Source organism: Leptonotus elevatus, chromosome 4 (assembly GCF_054856555.1).
Source record: "Leptonotus elevatus isolate MCC_2025b chromosome 4, RoL_Lele_1.0, whole genome shotgun sequence".
NCBI classification, from domain to species: domain Eukaryota; kingdom Metazoa; phylum Chordata; class Actinopteri; order Syngnathiformes; family Syngnathidae; genus Leptonotus; species Leptonotus elevatus.
In genome coordinates, this window is record NC_141242.1 from 10,112,639 (window position 1) to 10,132,829 (window position 20,191).

General features: G+C 38.1%; 1 long non-coding RNA gene across 2 annotated transcripts in view; it reads right to left on the reverse strand.

Moving 5' to 3' along the window:
- LOC147175442 (uncharacterized) overlaps positions 1-11,121 on the reverse strand; it is a 112,088-nt gene extending 100,967 nt beyond the window's left edge. For both annotated transcript variants that reach the window (XR_015094653.1, XR_015094654.1), the window contains exons 1-2: positions 10,997-11,121; positions 10,819-10,899 (exon numbers count right to left, since the gene is read on the reverse strand). This is a non-coding gene — a long non-coding RNA (uncharacterized LOC147175442). The remainder of the gene's footprint in view (positions 1-10,818; positions 10,900-10,996) is intronic.
- Positions 11,122-20,191: the final 9,070 nt, after the last annotated feature.

Below are 20,191 nucleotides of genomic sequence, written 5' to 3' on the forward strand. Positions count from 1 at the left end.
GATGACATGGTCAAAAAGCTTGTCAATTTCACACCATCCAACCATCTTCTGGTTGGGGCTCCTTGTCGGAGTTGTAAAAGTACAAGCCCTTTAATTTGCCTGAAACGGCTGATTTAAACCAAAATGGCTGACTTCCTGTTCAATTTTGGACATGGGTTTTTGAGACTTTTTCATGCGATGTTTTATGATAAACAGGTCCACCAAATTGGTGAAACTGATGCCGGGGCTTAGTTTTTTTTCTTTTAAAGATACCTTCTCAAAAGTCAGTTTTATAGGGTTGTGTTCAAGACCACTAAAATCTGTCAATTTCCACCAAAATATACACACCTGCCAAAACTGGGGAGTTTTCAGGCATGTTGATGCCCACTTAAATGTGATTCATTCATCAGAAAAATTTAATCAAAGAAAATATGTTCCTAGGGACCCAATAAAATAATTCAAATATATTCAAAATCATCATTTAAGGCGAATACAAAAGTATTCACATTTGTGTTTATGGGTTATCCAATGTCCATTGCATCACACAATGGAGACGTCACATGCCAAATATGTGCTTTGGTGGGCTGGAAAAGGTGGGGGCTTGTCTGAGAGCGATGCTCCGACATGATGACTCAAGGGGAGCACAGAGGCAAGGTGAATGGCTTGTCTTCAAACTGCAATAAATTGGGGCCGGCTTGTCTGTCATCGCCGTCCAATTAGCTGCAGTTTATTGAGTCTGCCAGAGACGGAGGTTTCTGGCAGGTGAAGAGGGTCCAGTCTGGAAGGTGCCAGCGCTGCTAAAGCACAATTAGACAGCCACTACTGTGCCCCCCTTGACACCATGACTAAACAGGCCAGACACAACATGATAGAGGCCATACGTACACATACTCGGAACTGGAAGGGGGAAATAGATTTAGACACTTTGCTAATACATATATAAATACCAAAAGTATTGGAACAGTGAGGTCTTTATTTTTGCTGAAGATTGTAAACATTTGTGTTTGATATTTCTGATTTTATTATCAAGCTTGTGACTCAATTTTCTTGTACATTTCAATTTTGCCCAATGGAATGAAAACTGAAAAAGCAAAACGTGGGGGGGGGGGGGGGGGATTTTTTTTTAAAACCTATGTAAGATCAATAGGATTGTACTGTATAAAAATTTGGTCCTGATAAATGTTTTTTTTTTGGCCACTGCCGATTCTGATCTACAGGCAGAAAAATTTAGTTTTAAAATACAGAGAATAATCGGCAAAACACGTCTGATTTTTTGGGGTACGGAGGATGTTTGAATCTTTTGTTTTGTGTTGTTTGTGTAAACAACAATTGGCAAAAAAAAAAAAAAAAAAACTTTAATAGAGATAATATTAGTCGATAAAAACAAATCGGCAAGCCATTAGTTGGTTGGGCCCCAAGGAAAAAATATCCATCCATCCATTCATCTTCTATAGCATCTTTGTTTTGTGTTATAATGCGTAAACAACAACAATAGGCAAAAAAAACTGCAGGTGAGCTTCGGACTAGTTCAATCAAATTGTACCATTTTCCATGTTACACCTGACGATCACATGGAACAGTGGTTAGGAATAGCTACTCTGTTGTTTTATTTTATGGCAAATATACAGTTTTGTTTTGTTTTTTACTTTACCTATTTGGAGAGAGGACCAGGTTCTCCTGCTCTTCCAGATTCTAATATACTTTCTCTGTAAATGTTAGCATAACAACACTGGTGTGGTTCCCCAGCACGTCTGGTCAAAAGGTTATTTAGGCAAAATAAATCAAGAGCTGCAAGTTATGCGCTCTCCAGAACCAAACTTTTATGAATCTTTTAAAACATACACAAAGCGTGCCTTGTTTTACTTTGACCCATTTTGTCAACGCACCACGGACGCCTTCGCCGGGAGTAAAAAAGACAGAAGTGTGCGGCGCTCCCTGCTATCTGACAGCAGCTGAGTGTGAAAAGTGACACACAGGACTTTTCAAATTGGGGCCCGGGGAGCTGAAGCATAAAATAACTTCAATCTCGCCGGTTCTCCGAGGAATAGAGCGCAAGTGCGACCAACAACAACAGAACAACAGCGAGGCAGGAGGGGGGTGAAGGTAGGAGTTATTAGAGGATAAAACATGCCTCCCCATCTCTCCCCCGCTCTCCCAGGAAGCCCGAGGATGATCAATGGATTTAGTCAGAGGGATATTCAAGCAGAAAATTGTTGCCTTTTTGCTTTTCTTTGACGTATTTCCAGAATACACAGCCAAGAAACCCCCTCCTACCCACCACCCTGTCCGCCAAGGTTGAAAATAACAGCACAAGCGCGCTCTCCACCAGTAATCCCGTAAAAGGGGGGACGCGGCGGCAGCGGGGGAGGCTGCAAGTGTGGGAACCGAGTGTTGAAGGACGCGGGGAGGCCCAAGATTGAAACTTTGCAGGTATAAAATTGAAGGCAGCCAGCTGAACAGGCACAGTCAAACCAGGGCTATTTTTCAAAAAACGGGGGACCTCTCGATGACCAACGGCGAAAGCTGAAACAGCTAATAAATAAATTAAAAAAGAAAAAGAAGTGCACATAGGGCAAAGCTATGCATATATGATACGATGATTTATTAGCCGTTTCTTTTGAACCTCTGTAGCGTTTGCTATGTAGTAGAAATGTGGAACTACTCGCCAATACAAGTGATGGGCAAAGTATGGCTCTTCGTTCATTTGGCCCGCAGAGCATTTGATGTTGTTGCATTCATTTTCCCCTTCTTTTTCTAAAATGTATTATTTGGTTATATTTGTATGGGTTTTCAGTAAACAATTGTTTTTCATTTATTTCACTTAATTAAAAGGGTCTAAAGTAGACAGACTATAACTGTTATGTTTGTTTTATGTTGTGTTTCTGTAAAGCGCTTTGTGACAGCTAAAGCTGTTTTGAAAGCGCTATATAAATAAAGATGACTTGACTAAACCAGATGAGTAAAGTCAACAGTTTTACATGCACAGGTATGCAGGTAACCATTGACGGCTATAAACGTAAAAATTTCATTTGAACTATTTCTATTAGTTTAACTTTTTTTTCACTTTTGTTAACAAGAGTATGACAACCTAGACATTTTTTTAAAAATAGTATTTTATTTTATTTTATTTATTTTTAAATAAAAGATTATTAAAAATTAAGGGCTATAATAAATTGTATCCTCATTTCAAATTAAATTGATAAAATAAATTTAAGAAAATTTCAGTAAAATTAAGAATTTTATATGTAAAATTCTTAATTTTACTGAAATTTACTGAAATTTTCTTAAATTTATTTTCATTTAACATTTGATTTATTGTAATCAATAATTGGTTGAAAACTTCTCATTTTGTTTGGAAACAAACTAATACAATAATTTACATATTTAACTAGCTTTATGTATTTTTTTAAATAGCACTGTAGGCTTAATTATTTAATTTAAACTAGGTAAGAATAAATGGGGAACATGAAAACTTTTGTACATATTTCATATTTTTTGCAAAGTACAAAGTAATATTTTAATTGTTCCCATTTGGTCTACATTTTCCACGTGTCAAATAATTAAATAAAATTAATTAGATTTAAGCACATATTAATAACACAACAATTTATATTTACTTTATTAAATAATCGGTTGATTAATCAAATATACCATAGTAGCCTGGAAATCCAGACTCCTTTGCGGAGAGTGAGTCTGGTCAACCGCCCTATCAGTCGCATTTCTGAGGCGGGGCAAAACTGAGCTAACAGACAGTGGAATGAACCAATGAGCAAAGAGCGGATGTGACGTCAGAAAAGCGACTCGTTGAAGTCTTTTTTTTTTTTTTTCTGAGACGGAGTAAAAATCCAACATGGCTACTAGCCGAAGAGAGACAGCAGTGAATGACTTATGTCGTTGTTGCGAGAAAAACTTGAAGATTCATGGTGTCATGAGTCACTCTGTTTTGATATTCGAACAGCGTGACATCACACAAATAGACCAATTTGATTGGCCGGCTTGTTTTCGGCTGTTGCCGAATTGCTGTCTATGGATGCCTGTCCAGTGTCCAGACCCATTTTTTTTTTTTTTCAAGAAAGTGAGTGTGGTTTGTCAGGCTAGTACCATGGACCTTACCAAGTCTTCTGTGATCATTCATTCATTCATTCATTCATTCATTCATTCTTGTCATTCTCTTATCCACAAATGACCTGCTTGTTTTTAAAAATCCAATGTGGCCCTTGGGTACCAACGTTTGGGGATCCTTACAATACTAATAGTGGGGAAGCTCAAGTTGTGGACAATGAAGACGACCCCCCCAGGAGCCTTGGGGCCCCCAGTTGCACTGTGCAGATGACAGCAAAAAGCATGTGACGTTCTCGTGCCCACCAGTATGGATGGAAACAGCAACGGGGGGCGAGGGGGCCTCATCGCTTCTCTAACACATCACTCCTAATTAAGATTCCAACTTCTTTTTTTTTTTTTAGCAGTAGTTTAGCCACAGTTTTTTTTTTTTTTTTTGCTTTTGTGGATTAATTGCCAGCTAAATCAGCGCTCACAACGAGACGCAGCGAGAGACTCCCAGGGACTCTAATTCTGCATTGTGTGATTTTTCAGACCCTCCGTGGGGAGTTACGTCTATACTATTTGTCAGCGGCCATCATCTATTTTGTTTAAGCCTAATTGCATAGTCATTAGATCCTCCACTTTAAATGCAGACTTGCGAAACCGAGTGCCGATTTGTCCTAATCAGATTACCTTGGTGCCGCTACACCTTGTGCCTAAGAAAAGCTTGTACCTACTTATTTAATGTAGATGAAAACTGACTCAAATGTCTTAATCGGATGCTATTAATATACAAAAACAAATCTCCATGAATTACTACACTACTGCCTTCCCCCACTAGATCACAGATCATGGTTCGAGTCCCCGCTATATTGTATGTTTTTTTACAGGAGCTTAACTGTAAGAACAACTGTATGCAAATCCGTTCATGTCTTTAAACTTTGCTACCCGTCATACAAGTGTAAACGTAAGAAAATCACTACAATATTGTTGTTGCTTCCTTGGAGGCTCTCCCAACAAGACATAATGGAGCTTGCGTTCCCACTTCTCGAACTCTTCTTGCTACTATTATTGTTGACGCAGCCATCTCGTAGTAAGCATTGAGCAGCCACTAAAGAGACAATTTGCCACAAATTCCATTTCCTGTTCTATGAGTGTCGACACACATGCTAATAGAGGTTACAGAAAGTATCGTGAGATTGTTATTTTTTTCAAGAAAAGTTTGTCTTTTTAGTTTAAAATGGCTTACCATAACTAGAATCCTGCAAAGCGTTGTGGGCAAAGGTAGAGAGTGGTCGGTTTTGGTGTGGTAAATAGTGAATCCTCGTGTTGGATGATGCATGCTAAACTAGCAATACGTCACACAGTTGCCATGACGACATCCTTTTTTTTCTTTTCCTATTTTCTTATGTGTTTGGCAAATATTTTGGGAGTATTATTTACATGCCCAAAAGATGCCGGAATTCTATAGCTAAGGTAAGCTGTTTTAAACTAATAAGACAAACTTTTGCTTAATGAAAAGCTGAAGCTTTGAATCCAACCAGAATTCATTTGTTGCCTGTTAAAACGATTAGAGAACGGAGATTTTGGGTGAGAGTAGAAGTTCTACTATTCTTTTTCTCGATTTTTGTAAAATAATTTCCCCCCAAAATGCGACTTATATCAAATCCGGCACTTAATCTTCATCTTGTGGCTTCATTTTATCCTTTGCGTAAACTAAATTCTTGCTCTTATGTGACGAGAAGTCACATTGGTGAAAGTCCAAATTGTACAAAGTCTGGGTCATTCATCACCACGGTATCCATCTAATGACACATCCAACACAACCTTCAAGTGCCGTTGAAAGCAAGGCGACATTGCATAAACACCCTTTTCACACAAGAGACAAAATAGTGCAAGTAATAGAATAGAACAAAAAAAACAACAAAACAAAAAAAACAACATCCTTCATTTCCAGCGTACGGTCGCTATCATGTCAAGGGTGGGGAGGATTTCTTTTTATGGTTTAATTCAACACAATACCATTTGCGATTGGGGTTTTGGGCATCTCAAGGGCATTCCTGGTGAAATTACTGAGACTCTGCACCATTTATCACAGCCTGACATGTGTCATGTTCCAGATTCTGGTGCAGAAAGGTTACAGCCGAAGACAGCCCTCTCTTTGTTGAGCAGCCATCAAAGACAACATCTCATGCACACACACTCACACATGCGCGCAGAAAATAAAGGAGAGAGAAGAAAAACAGACGAGAAGATGAGCACAACAGAGATGCTAGCAAACGGTCGCGACATTCATCTGATTGGGTCTTGTTTAGAGTACAGTATGTTGTTATTAGGATGTCGCCAAGCTTAAAAACAGAACATCAACACGGTTCACTAATCTGAAAGTATCATTATAAATGGGACAAAGGGAACATTAGGGGGACGCAAGATGGGTGTCAGCCATGAAAACGGTGCATTTTGTTGTATTATTATAGTAGGGATAAGACTGTCAGCCAAAGGTGTTTGTTCATAGTCATTATTGCATTCATGCATTTTTATATTTACGGATTTATTAAATATGGGCTGTTATCATGCCGATATCTGTTAATATTTCTTTAAAAATTCTTACAATTGTACGAAATCAATTGTTTGGCTCAGTATTATTCATCCGTCAGCCCTCCCGAGTCAACATGTCATCATCATCGCTCTCGTTTTTTTGCGTGCGTGCTTGTGTGTGTATGTGTGCATGTGTGAGTTTGTGCTCTTTAATTCACCTGAAACCTGTTATAAATCCCAGACCCTTTACCTTAACCGGATACTTCAGAGTCCCGCCTGAGTCGTGAAGTTTTCAGGAGATCAGAGGAAGGATCAAAGGAATGAAAAATGAACCCAAACCAGACACAACCTACCACTCACAGAGTTACAAAACCAGAATCTTATACCAACAAATCCCAGAAACATCTCAATTCCAACAGATTAGGGAGACCTCAAGAGACCAGAGGAAAGACTAAAGAATGAAGGAAGGAAGGAAGGAAGGAAGGAAGCACAGATGAAGCAGAGATCCACAAACATATTATTAGGGATGGGCTGTTATCATGCCGATATCTGTTAATATTTATTTTTAAATTCTATCAATTGTACGGAATCCATTGTTGATTAATGTAAGCAACCGTGTTGATGTGGAGCGCACTACTTGGCGCCAACCAGCAGAGGCACTATTTTGAATAATCCAGCAGAACAAGGCAAGCAGTTTACAACTGTGTTTCCTCCTTGTTCTACTAGTCTAGTCTTCTACTAGTCATGAAATAATTTACCAATAAATTGTCATTATTGTTAGTACCTTAAATTGCTCTCAAGCGATAGAATTGGTAGCTCAGCAGTTGATTTTTTCTTACCAAAATAAAAAAAAATCCTTACACTGAGGAAACTACAGGCAGCACATAAATAGATTAGACCGCTGATTTACTGGACGTCTTGAAATTAGCATGCAGTTGTCTTCTATTTGAGGATAACGTGTTGCTTTAAAGTGCACTTTGCAATTTGCTAGCTTTGACTGAAAATGAATGTCCAGATAATTATTAAAGATGCCAACAATTGCCGAGCAAACTTCCCAATTACATCCAGACCAGATAAAAGTATGGGTCTTTTTTTGTATTCTGTTTGCATGAAAATTGCGTACCGCACCACGCAAAGACGTTCGCCAGATGTTCGCAAACATTTTTAATTGTCACAAACAGGAAGTTTTGAGCATGTTCGAAATTACTTGGCGTCAAGAAAAACTGTTTGCGACCATTAAAACTGTTGGCTAAAGTCTGCGACCTTGAACGAACCCTAATGAAAAATCAACATTTGCTTTCTTTGCAAACACTCACAAACCTTCGCAGCTCAGTGGGATACAGCTAATAAAAGAATTTGGAAATTAGGACCAAAGAAAAGTACATGTGTTGCAGTGTTTTCAACATTGTGATAATAATCGTTATACTGTATGTTTTCCTCTCCAATTTCTACTATAATCCTCCCAGTAAATCTGTCCAGACGACCTAAAGTTAAACTGTGCTGTCATAGAGTACCGTCGAAAAATACCTCCATTAAAGAGGCATGTAAACAGTCGTTGTTTAAAGAATGCATCAATAACTGCTGACATAGTTAAATGTAAAGTACTGCATGAGGAAGAGGAGGCGGCTGTGTGTATGTGTATATAATTAATTAATTCTACCGCCGCATTATTTATGACTTTATATGATATACTGGTCCTCTTTATAATATCACTGAATGTGCATATTTTCCAAAGGGAGACACTGGAGTAATTATGCAGAATGCCTTTTACCGCGAATGTACAATATTAATTACAAGCGTGGTTGTTTATCAACGGCCAAGCGGCGTTTAAAAGCTGTTTGGAAGATTGCCACCGTGACCCAGCCCTGTCTGCTATCGTCCCCCCAAACTCAACTGTTATTAACAGCAAACAACGGTGAGCAGTAGCCTTATCCATTTTATGAAAATAGAAGATAAATCAGGGTCAAGATAAATTGGATCAGAATGTGAAGACTGCCAAAAGAAGTGTCTTTTGTGTGTGCGTACTTGTGTGACATGCGCAACCTTCAAAACTACAAGTAGACTATAATGTACTTCACCTTCTTAAATAAATAAAAAATAACAAAATAGACTTTCTTGCAGAAAACCTTTGAAAAATTTAGATAGCAAATGAAATATAGCTTTCCATTATTTTATGGGAATTATTCTACTAATCATCATACTTTGATGTCATGCTTAGTCAACATTAGCAAACTAGCTTGGAACTTCATTCATCGTTCTGCTTCCGACGAGGGCTCATTTGGATGAATTCCCTTTTTGACCCAAAATGGCTGTTTCAATTTAATTTAATGAGAAGGTCCTACAAAGTTTTTTGTACAATTTTTCTTGCTATGATAGATTTGATAGATCCACATTAATTTAACTGGTTTTAGATTTCCTTATTCATGGCAAATCTCCAAAATGCTGATCAAAACAATGCTTTGTACACATTTATTGGTGTAGGTAAAAAAAAAATTTATAATAATAAAGAATAAATCAATTAAATCTCGGCAATTAATTAAAATAATACTTGGATCTCGTATTCCTGATTCAAATTGGAGCTCATTTGAATGACAATTTTTAGTCGTTATTTGTCAAAATTCAAGCTTTAGCATTCCCCTCAAAAAGGTTTCTTGAAAATCAAAATGGCCGACTTCCTGTTCAATTCCAAGCATGGGTCCTTCAGACTTTTAGCCTCTGTTATCGTTATAAAGTAGCGTTAAATCGGCCTCTCTTGTTCATTTGAGACAGGAATTTAAGCAGATATTACCATCTGCTTCTTCCTTGTGAGTGACAAATGTTCTTAAAACGCTAATATATCTAACACACAAACGCAACTATTGTTTTAAATTGGCATAAAATGAAGCAAACTTAATATCACAATCGTCTGGTTATCTTGTCATTAAGTGTACGCAAGAAGGTCAGCGGCTCCATAAAAGCTTTGATGGATTACACATGCCTTTGTAGATATATGCCTGAACTGTTTCTGCTCTACACACTTGAGAACATGCAGGACACAGCTCTGAAGAGGACAGAGTGCAGTTTATACTCTCTACCGTGGTTCTTCACTGCCCTCTGCAGGATGGAGACGACCGGCTACGCTTTATTGCCACTATCACTATTCAACTTCTAACAGCACTTACTTTTACATACTATGCAGTAAGGGACCTATCTATATGTACTAGATTACTCCTCTACACTGTCTGTGTTTGTGTGTTTGAGCTATCATAAGCATTGCAGATGTTACATTTTGAGAAGTAATGATATTGTAACATAATGTGACTGCACTTTTATTCTATATTAACTAAAAAATACAACAGTAAATATTGAGAAAGGTTGCAAAGAGACTGATATGCAACATCGTGAATGTAATTTTTTTTTTTTACAAATCAATATTGTAGGCACCAAGAAGAGAGAAATGATTGGTTGATGTCAATATTCATAGGTGCATTAATAAATTAGAACATGGTGGGAAAATTGATTCATTTCTGTAGCGCAATTTAAGGAGTTTATTTATTTATTTATTTATTTATTACTAAATCTGTAGACCTATGAGTTTTGCTTTTGCTTTTTGAATTGACAACTGAAATATTACCTACATTTGTAGACATGTTTTGATATGCAAAATTATCGATTTGTCATATATTATACAAATGACAGTTCAAAGTTGACATTTATGTAGTTTAAGAGGTGTATACAAACTTTTTTAGCCAAATTTGAGTCCAACTGATACACTTCTTTAAATAATATTCTAATTGGACAGTGCAGTGACCTTGTGGTTAGCGCCTCTTCCTCATAGTTCTGAGGTTCTGGCTCACCTCCAACTGTGAGCAGGACTTTGCATGTCCTCCCACTTTGCAAACACATTCATTTGATTAAATACTCTCAATTGTCCATATAGTTGTGAATGCTTGTCTATACTGTATGGGTACTACGATTTATAGAGACCCGTCCAGGATGTACCTGGCGACTTCGAGACAAAATGGCTGACTTTCTGTTGAATTTCAGGCATACTTTTTCATGCAACCTGTTATGGTAGACACTAGACACTTCCACACAATTTTACGCAAATGGGTGAAACTAGTTTTGAGGGCTGATTTTTATTTCTTTATTTTTACGTTTCCTTTTTCATGGCAAATCCGTCAAATAACACTAAAAAGTGCTATTTTGTAAAAGCTACTGCGCCATGTTCATCCTGCATTTGACCCTGTACGACATCAACATCTGCGTGCTCTTACTCACCGTCTTGACTCACTCCCTCTCTCTTCTTACGGTTCAAGCTCCGGTCTCCTCGGTTTGCCTTCTCGTATGCCTCCTCACTGTCTGTGGCGTACGAGGTAAATGTGTCAGAGTTCTATATTTAGGCCACTTTTACTACACAAAGCACACTTGCCAGAAATTCAAACTGACAAATTTGTACCTTCATTCACTTGCAGTGCAAGCAGCATCCCACTTGGAAAGTTGTCATGATTCAATACATCAAATCGTTTAACGGAAGTACAAGGGGTTCGAGAGGGATCCGATAGCAGTAAAAGTGACCTGGCTCTTTAAGGACTGGCTGTGGGGAAGGAGGGGGAGGAGGAGGAGGAGGAGGAGGAGATTGGTCACTGCGTGGGAATCAGTAGTGCACGAGGACAGAGAGAGCAGCAGCTGTCACTTCCAATGGCGTCAAACATTCCTACACTGGCATCACTGCCGGCTTGGACGTTTGTTACGGGACTGGATGAGTGTAAACCCAGTGGGACTCATCCATTATCACAGCAGCAGTAGTAGTAGGTGTAGGATGTTAGCAGCTATATCGCAGTGAGTGAGCACCTATGCCATTGCTGCATTTTCACGCACAGGTGAAAACCTTAGAATTGACTGTATATCAGGTTTCACACCCTTTCAAAAGTAGTATATTTTAGTAAAATGCATATTTCATATGAATATATAGTTATTGCAGGGGATGTATTCCAGACCCTGCCGCAATAGGTGGTTTCATGAACATATGAAGCTTTAAGAGAGGAATATTTTCCCAAACCAATTGGCTTAAGTGTTTTTTCAATGCCTTTTGACTTTTGAAGCTTCATCTCATCATCACTTAAAACATAATTTCAAATGCTAAACAAAGGAGCCAAATATTTCTCACCAGCTTCCCATGTGGCCTGTTGTGTCTTTGTGTGACAGAATAAACATTTTCAAACAGTTCCACTACTGATCTGAATATATATATGACTGGATAGCCGATAGGCCAAGACTTTTGAAGCCACAAGGCCGCCATATTGCTCCTCCCAAGAAACGTTTCCACAGCATACGATCCTATACATTTACAGTATCGAAATTGGGGAACATTTGAGACAGTACTTAGTAGAAACAGCATGATTAATTATGTTTTAAATTAGTTAAACATAAACAAGAGGATTTCAGACATTTTACAACTTGACTTAAATACATGTATAAATGATATGCTTCATGATGTTGACAAGAGGAAACTTGCATATTTTTTATTAAATAATTATACCTTTTAATTCAACAAAAGATGCCAAAAAATAGTGACCACCCCAACACAAAATCTCCACCTCACGCCATAGTGTTCAAACTCTGGGCTCTTTGAGGAAAAAAATACATACTAGTCACAATGTCGTAGCTCACCATGGCCACCATGGTTCTCAAATATTAGAGTTTTGTTGTAATGTTTTATGTAGTAGTGGGCAATAAAAAAGAAAATGATGGTCCGCCATTCGTCTTTTTTTTTTTTCAAGCCGACCCAAACTGCAATCGTCAGTGCGTCATTTTATTTTAAACATGGTTCTGTGTTCACTTCGTCACCACTATTTTAAGACCGACAGACAAAAGTGGGCATTCCATCAGTACTGATGGACTGTCCCGTCAGTCCGCCGATACCTGGCCTGGTTAGCGACAATTACACTGTCAGTGCTTGGTACGTAATTTTATTTTTTTTAAGTTTCACATTAATGTTTCTCATATCGTCATTCATCAAAAAAATAACAGAAATAAACGAGCGTCTGTCAGTGATGGACTGACGGACACGACAGTCGGAATGCCCACCTCTGGTTTTATGTTGCTAATCTGCTGAGATGGGTTTTTTTTCCCAAATCTTCCAATGTCCTCCCTCATCATATATATCAGGTAAATAAAATAACTAAAACTACATTTTGTTTTTGCTCTTTAAAAAGGACATTAAAGCAACTTGACTTGTGGGGGGGGGGGCTCTCTGGAAAACAGCATAGTTTAGAATGTTCACGGTCTGACTGTCATGTCTTTCTCCCAATTACATGACAGCAGTTGTGATGTGTTCTCTTGCCACTCGCTTTTGATCTGTCACAATATAAGTCGCTTCCCCATTAGGAGGGCAGCCGTGCCAAACAAGCGGCGTATAGTGTTTGTGTGTGTGTGTGCGCAGCGCCGCAAAGAAGAAACGCATGGAGGCTTCAACTGCCAAAGCACATAAGATGCACTAATCCGCCATGATCTGTGACTTCCCCCCACATCATCACGTTGGGTGTGGTTATTTAGGACATTGATCTTAAACGGGCCTGCTGCTCGCTGATTACTCGGCTGGTCAGCTGAGGACGGAATCACTCATCTTGGAGAACTTGTGTTTTCTCTGCGTAAACCGTATTGGAAGAAAAAAAATGATCGCGCAATAGAAAAATGACATTTTTTACAGTTTAAAAGCATACGCCAAGGATCAAGAAGTGTTTTTGCTCTTTTTTTTTTTTTAGCATTGCTTAAATTAGCCTGTTTTGAGGGGGCTGTCCTGTCTTATGCAAATGATCCACTACTCACCCTGACCCCTCTCTGCGGGGGGCTACTAAGCCCCGAGTCTAAAAAAACAAAAGCAACATGCAAACTGCAGAGTGCAACGTAAACCCCTATAACAATAGTAAAATCATGGATTGTATTTTCACTCATGGAGGCAGAACTTCATCATCATCCAGCAAACTACACTTGACAATTAGTGTAAGCAAGGCAAAGCCAGGCAAGTTTATTTATATAGTGTAACCCACTCAAGTTGTACACCTCACTTGTATTTTTTTTTATATCATCTTCAGTAGCAGTTTTTGTCCAGCAGAGAGCAGAAGCAACTAATGTCTAAGAAGAGAGAGGGAGAGGGGGGGAGGGGGGGAGAGAGAGAGAGGAAGTGACGCAACTATTGCAGTCAGTAATGGAGTGCGCAATTGAGAGAGTTACGAAGTGAAAAGCTACGTGATACCAGAAGAGAGAAACAACAGTGAAAATCGAGTTAAAAGTTTTCCCAGCAAGTTAAACGCAAAGTTCGTCCAGACCTGTTTGCCTGGAGTTTTGCAGAAGACTGTACATTGAATTTGCATTCGCTGGTGAGCTCATTATTTGCCGTGCTATAAGCTGCGCTAATGTTGCTAAGCTAAGCTATTGTCGTGTAGGAGCAATTTTGTCGGCATCTTGATAATCATCCTTGATATGTCAATTAAAATACGGTAAATTTATGATGAGATGTTTATAAGAAAAAAAAACAATCGCAGGATTTATAAACATTTGCACTGACAAAGTGAAGTGTATCCTGAATATGTGTTACAGAAAACTTACATACTACTGTGGTTGTATGTGTTAGTATTGCACGCTATAATTTAACAGTTAAATTCCCAAATAGTTTGAAGTTAAATCTGTGAATGTAAAAGGCCTATTCATTTGATAGAGAGTGATAATTCGCCCTGTGGGTTGTTTTTTTTGAATACCTGTTCATGGAAGCGGATGAAACCATTTGATGGACAACTATTCGTGGAGCGATGTGGGATTTCGGAGTCGGACAGTGGATTTAAGACCGACCTACGATGGAGTGACAGTGGAACATCTCGCCAACCTTGAGGACATTGTTTGTTCAAATCTTCTCATCGAACAGATAAGAAATTGAAATATCGTTCGATCCATAAAAACACACAAACCGAGTAGATGAACAATATTTTGTTTATTTTCTCAGAGCTCTGAATGTTATTATTATTATTTTTTTTAGGTGATAGTTTCAACCAAAGGCTGAAACAGAGCAAAAGACATTTGTGAGGAAGTAAAGTGTGATTGAAATTAGTCAAAATTGTGTATTGAATAAATGTTGTGCAGTTATTTAAAAAAAAGTTTAACCAGCCTATTGGTTTCATTTCATCTATATCCTCCTTGAAAAAGTTCCTAGAAGATCACCTGTCTAGATAGTCATCGTTACAATAGTAACATTCATACGCAAGGCAAATGCATAGGGCTTTACAAAGAGAAAGAATGATTAAAAACAGGATTAGATGAAAAGCTGAAAGTCAAGCTAAAACCTAAACATAAAAGCAGGATAAATGAAAAGACAAAGGAAAAACATAAAATGACAAAGCACGGATTATAAAGAAAGTCTCAAAATAAAAGCAAGATAGTGAAAATAAAAAAACATGTACAGAATTTGATTTGTGAAGCCAATGAGCAAGAACGTTTTTCGGAAAAACAGGGATGGGCAATTTAAATACTAGAAGGGGTTTCATCAGTGCTATTCTGGGGGATGTGTGGTTGGGGGGCACATAGGACCACACACTTCCTAACCAATTTTATTTTGATTAAAAAAAAATTGTATACATTCAACATGTACGCTCTTAATATTTTTTTTGATAATATATTTTTCACTGTATGTATTGAAAACAACAAAGCAACCACTCACTGTGCAAAGGACTCTTCAATAAATAAATAAATACCGTTCAAGGACGGCACAAAACTGCGGAAGAAACCAACATTAGGTGCAAGAACCCATTTTGTAAACTTTTCACAAAAATCAACTCACTCAAAATGTATCAATATTATTGAGGTGATACTCTATATCTGTCCATCTCATTCCAAAACCGCTTTTTTTATTTTATTGTTTTAGTCCTACTCTGCCATGTAGTGTTGAATTGTGATATTACAACTTAAAACTACAGTCAGTCACTGCATATTCAGAGATTGACACCGGCAGATTCGCATGGTTGCATAAAAAAAAAATCCCCATTTTCCCTTTTTTTCCTAGAAAATCGCAATTGAATATTTATAAGCATTTTTTTGAGGAATTTCGTGGAATTGTAGAAAAATACAAATATGCTTTTTTTTTCTTTTTTGGGGGAAAATTGATCAAGGGGCCACTCACAGAGTGGCAGTTGCCCATCCCTGATCTAAGGGGTCTGGAAGTCCTATAGGGAACTAAAGTTCCTAAAGATATCTGGCTCAACAACTAGCTAGCACTAAACCATAGCAATACTCGCTGCTTTGGCCCAGCAGTAGAAGAAGGCGGGGTGAGCAGTGGCTCATTTGCATGAGACACGATAGCTCCCTCAAAACTGGCTATTTTCAGTGATGCAAAAATAATGAATGAATAAATATTGGGTGAAACGCGCTGTTATTCTTGATATCTGGTGTATTTTGATCAAAGCGGGTCACAAACATGTTAATAAGACGCCTGAGAACGGTTTTAAAAAGTGAGACAAAATGCATTTCTTAATTCTGTTTAGGTTATGAGTATTAAGTTGTGTATTTATATATATTTTTTATTTTTTTACAAGAAAAAGTGATCATCTCAAGAATAAAGTAGCATTTTTTACCAAGATCGTCATAATAACAGGGCTTAAAGTACTCCGGCACGGTGCCGGATTTCCAGCATAAGAGCCACTAGCGCAATGACAAATCCAGCGAAGTAAACAAATACATGTGGGGAATATTTGATACGTCTGGCAAAACACTGCCAATGCGGTGAGAAGGCCAACTTCAAAATAAACCTTCCCATACCGAGTAATATGTGGAGCGCAATCCCAATGGACGAATTTATTTTGACATTTTTCCCGGGAGCGTTTTGCCATTCGCGGCGCAACGGATGATTTGACTCGTCCTGCGGAATGTGTGTCTGCCATTCTTATTGCCAACGTAAACAATTGCGACCAAAGTCAACAAAACAACTTTGTACAGAAATCACGTTCTATCGCCAATTAAGGGCATTAAAAGACGACTTAATGACGCTAACATTGTATTGCACGGTGCCTGTTGCCAGTGTTTAGGGCATCTACAGTGTTAGCGTGCTAACGGTGCTAGTGGCTGCAGCTAGAGTCGTCGGACTACTTTTCAAAGGCAGTCTAATCGACGTGATGATTGCACACGTTGATGCTGACAGCCGGACACAGTTGCCGTTACTGGAGATGAGTAATAAACTGAGCTCACTTAATTCACAACTGTGGTTCTCACGTCACAAAAACTGCTCAACTCGGAATTTCATTCCATACAAAGTGCTGTACATTAAGTAAAAATCAGTCTCGGAATAAAGAGAGTAAGACAAAAATAACACAAAAGAAATAAATAATTATCTTAAGTGGGTAAATGAATAAGTCAATAAAATAACACAAGTAAATAAAATTAATAAATTATTAACAAAATACAGCAGGCACCATTTTAAAACATTGAAACAATAAGTTTCATGCCGAGTCAAACGCAAAAGAACAAAGCACAATTAAATTTAAGTAAAAAAACAACAAAAAGAAGTTTATCTATAAATGAAAGTTGGTCGATCATTAGTAAGTGGAAATATATTTTTAATGCCTTCTGTATTCATAATTGTTCTTTCACCATGCAAAAATAATATTTTTATCCTGATTATTCAAAATAATTTTCCGTAGGATCTTTGAATACCAAAATCTTCGATTGCTGCAGCACTAGAAGGGACTGCAACCCGCAATGCTATACTGTACTATACATAATATAAATGGATAATGAAAGAGATGACCTGACATTCGGGGAGGCCATCAGGAATTTCATGAGTTTCCCAAATGTCCAGTCCATCCACAGCGACGAATCGAATAGTAGTGGCTTGATGTCAGCCGAACAACGAATCGGCACGTTGGACAATGCAACACCGCTCCCTGGAAAAAGTTCAGGCTCAGGAATTTATTTTTACATCAAGCCCTGCAATAAGTTCAGTGAGAATACAACTCAATACTATGGTCCCCTGTTTGAGAACCATCAACATTGTCGACACATTTACTTAACTTCTTCAAAAAGGATGCATGGCTGGTAATGAGTCCTTTCTGCAAAAGGTATTGCCCAAATTAGCATGGATGGGCATTCACGTTAAATTAAATTAGCCTTCAAGTACACTTTCCTTTGGAATAGCAAGCAAAGTATGGAGTCATCACAGGGACTTTATCCCCTGTTTAGTCGTTTGTAAGCAAAATACAATTTATGCAATGCAGATTTAGTAGAAATGAGTGTTGGGGAAGAGCATTAAGACGTCATTTAGCTGATGGGAAGAAGCAGATAGTAGCTGGGCGTCACATATCCAGCGGTGCCTGAAGTTACGACCCGCCCCACAGCCCCCTCCGGCTACCCTACCAGTAACCTCTGCCCTATCCAGTTTAGCCAGCACTGGGGTTAATTCCATGTCCTGGAGCTGAAACAACAGGATCACAGCCACAGCACTAATACTCAATAGACACTGACCTACTTTGTTGGATTACGCGAGGGGGGGAAAAAAACGGATCGGCTGCCCTAATGCCAGCAATGAAAACGATCTAATGGTCCTAACTGTTTTGTTTAATCTGAGAGCATGCTCGCGTTATTTATTTCTCATTACGGGAATGCAGTTTCTGCTGATGGGATTAAATGGCCGCTCTGGCTCCCTTTCATGCGCTGACCTCTCGACATAATCACAAAGTCAAAAAACCATCTGGATGGACACTGCCGTCGCGCGGCCCTTGTTTGTGTGATTACGCATCCGCACTTGGAATTTGCAGCAATTTGAACTGGGGGACAGCGGCAGGTTTTGTGATTACGCTTTTCAGGAAGAAATGTCACCGGTTTGAAGCCTGAGTTATAATAGTTTGGGATTTTTCATTATAGTAAATTTGTATTCCATTTTGACTTTTTTTTTTAATACATTTAGTTTTTATTAGTTTATAAAGCAGGTTTGATAGTTTTTAGTAATTTTTATTTTGGGGCAAATTATTAATTTTTTTTGAACTTTTATTAGTTTTAGTATTAGTTTTATTATATATATAATTATTTGTTGAGTGTGATATTTTAAAATAAGTCGCAATAGGTAAACTGCAAACCAAACAACTTTCCTTGTACTTTACGAAGAATACAAAAAAATAAACCCCAAAACTTGATCTATGAAATTAATGGCAAGCAACAAAAACAGTTATTTACGTTATAATAATTACGGTTAGTTTTAGTTTGTCTTATAAGTGCAAAATCCAGTTGTAATATTTTTTTAAAGCACTTTTCTTTAATGAAAATGTTTTTTCAATTGTAATTTGAGCTATTTTGTTCACTATAGTAACCTTCAAAACATGACTGATGCACTTTATCACTGAGCCGGCCTAAGTTCCAAAAACATGCATCTTAGTTGATTCAATGAAGACACAAAAGTGTCCATGCATACATACAATTTATGCCTTACTGCCACTCCAAAACAACCCCCTGAAAGTCACTTAGTGGCACCTCCTGGAAAGTAAAAAAATAAATAGATAACTATCACCAGTTTCATCGATCAAAGCGAAATTTGGTGGTCAACTCTATCCTAGCAGGACACCTGATAAAGTTTCAAGAACCCTTGCCCAGTACTGAACAGAAACAGGAAGCTGGCCATTTTGGTTTGAAGTCACCATTTTGGGAGAATTCCAGCATCCTACTTCATTGTTTCTCATTGGCAACATTGAGCTTTTGGACTAAAACCAACAAAAACGTCATTTGAGGCCCGCCACAAACGACTTGTTGACACTCTGCTTCCTTCTTATGCAAATTAATCAAACGGACCCGTGAGCGCCGCCGGCTGGCGCGCAACAATCAAAATCACTTTTTCTGCTCCATTACACCACCACCAGGGGGCACTTGATTCCTGGAGCGTGCAAGTGTTTGTGTTTGACAAATTGCCACGGAGGTAACATGTACTCAGCAGAGGCAAGGAGGCTTTTACAATCAGCCTCCGATGACCCACGTCTGATTTTATATGCGTGTAATCTGCTCCATGGTGACAGCCTGCACGTGTGACCATGAACAACATGCTTCACTGATAGGGACTCCATGTTGCCATTAAATACAGCTATAGGCATGCCACAAATAATCAATTACCAGTCATTTCCCATAATGGTACATTTAAATAGTTCCATTTTGTGTCATGAAATTTACATTACTGGTAACATACATATGTGATGGTGCAATGATTATCAAATTAATTGGTATTTTATGATGATCAGATCAATTCATCGTTTTATCTATAAATTATTGACAATATAACTCCCAAATTTAAAATGCAAATATTATCATTCACCGCATTTATTCACAAAATGAACAAATGTTCAAAGTACACAAAAAAAAAATCCATATTGATCCCATCTGTCATATATTGTACATATATGGAGAAAGGCTCCACTAGTGGACGTTTAAAGTACTAAACCTAAGAATTTAATCTAAACTATAATGAAACCCAAGATTTGTAATTATACAAATTGTGAGCATATTAGAGCAGCTGTTGTACTTTCTCAGTAGCAACTACTTTATTGATCTATAAATGTCATTGCATGAGTGTAAGCACTAACCCATACGGTGAGAGGGTGAGCGGCTGCCATCAAAACCTCTTTTTCCTCAT